Source organism: Mobula birostris, chromosome 8, assembly GCF_030028105.1.
Source record: "Mobula birostris isolate sMobBir1 chromosome 8, sMobBir1.hap1, whole genome shotgun sequence".
Classification (NCBI taxonomy): Eukaryota; Metazoa; Chordata; class Chondrichthyes; order Myliobatiformes; family Myliobatidae; genus Mobula; species Mobula birostris.
In genome coordinates this window covers 82,249,895-82,251,360 of record NC_092377.1, presented here as the reverse complement: position 1 = coordinate 82,251,360, position 1,466 = coordinate 82,249,895, and the positions used below count along the sequence as shown (strand labels likewise).

The window sequence follows — 1,466 nt, the reverse complement described above, 5'->3', positions numbered from 1 at the left end:
GTAAGTCCGATGAAAGTCTAAACTTGAATGGCAGGAGCTGGAAATCTGAAAACAAAATATATTAAAGACAGAAAATGCTAGAAACGTGCATCAAGTCGTGCAGCATGTATGGAGAGAGAAATATAGTGAACGATTATTCCCAATTAGCCCGTGGGATGCCACCTTCTTTCATCAATTGTCCTCTGCCCTACCAAGACACTATGTTCACTCGCTGCGAAACCTTATGCCCACTCAACATTGTTGCATTTGATTCCTTCGTTGGATGTTTGATCGTACCCAGTGAATAGAATTGTAGAATTCAGGAATTTATAGAATTCATATCAATTCATTGTAAGGCTATCCAGTCAATCCCACCTCATTGCTTTTTCTTAATGACTTATTTTTTAACTGATGAAGTCCGCATGCATTTTTGTCACGGTACTTTTTGTAGTTAACCATTTGTTTTGAACTTTCCCTAAGCATCAATTCATCTAAACCTTTTCAGTCCCGTTCCTGTTTATTAGCACACCACTTTTTTTTTTACACTGTTTTGACTTTTTGAATGGAATTGACTTTATTACTTACATCCTTCACACACGAGTAAAAATATTTACATTATGTCTGTCTTAATGTGCAATTTATAGTAATTTGTAATAAATAGAATGTACAACAGGACAGTAAATATAGCACAGAAATACAATTTTATCAGCGTGATTTAATCAGTCTGATGGGCTGGTGGAAAAAGCTGTCCCTGAGCCTGTTAGGATGCGATACTGTTTCCCGGATGGTAGCAGCTAGAATAGTTTGTAGTTGGGGTGACGCGGGTCCCCACCTATCTCTGTAAATGTCCTGAATGCAGTAGTGGGGAGTTCACATCTACAGATGCGCTGGGCTGTCCGCACCACTCTCTGCAGAGTCCTGCGATTGAGGGAAGTACTCTCTGCAGGAATGCAGCCAGTCAGAATGCTCTCAGTTGTGTCCCTGTAGAAAGTCCTTAGGATCTGGGGGCCCGTACCAAACTTCTTCAACCATCTGAGGTGAAAGAGGGGTTGTTGTGCTTTTTTCACCTCACAGCTGGCATGTACAGACCACGTGAGATCCTCGGTGATGTGTATGCCAAGGAACTTAAAGCTGTTCACCCTCTCAACCCCAGATCCATTGATACCTATAGGGGTTAGCCTGTCTCCATTCCTCCTTTAGTCCACAACCAGTTCCTGTGTTTTTGCAACAGAGGGAGAGGTTGTTTTCTTGACACCACTGTGTCAGGGAATGACTTCTTTTCCAGTATTTACAATATAAGATTATAATCTTTGTGCATTACTTTACCTTCCTGAAAACTGCTTGCAAAATTAGCCCTCCCAGTTTCCTTTTGTGTCTTGTACAGGACATCAACCTTGAATCACTTTGATTTCATTTGCTGCTATTCAGTACTAACACTGCTATTTCTTGTGTAGCTGTTCTCAAAGGATCCATTTTAAAATTTTTCT

General features: G+C 40.7%; 1 protein-coding gene across 4 annotated transcripts in view; it reads left to right on the top strand.

Moving 5' to 3' along the window:
• The window catches only part of mcm8 (minichromosome maintenance 8 homologous recombination repair factor), a 35,251-nt gene that overhangs the window by 374 nt on the left and 33,411 nt on the right, over positions 1-1,466 (top strand). The window lies entirely within an intron of this gene.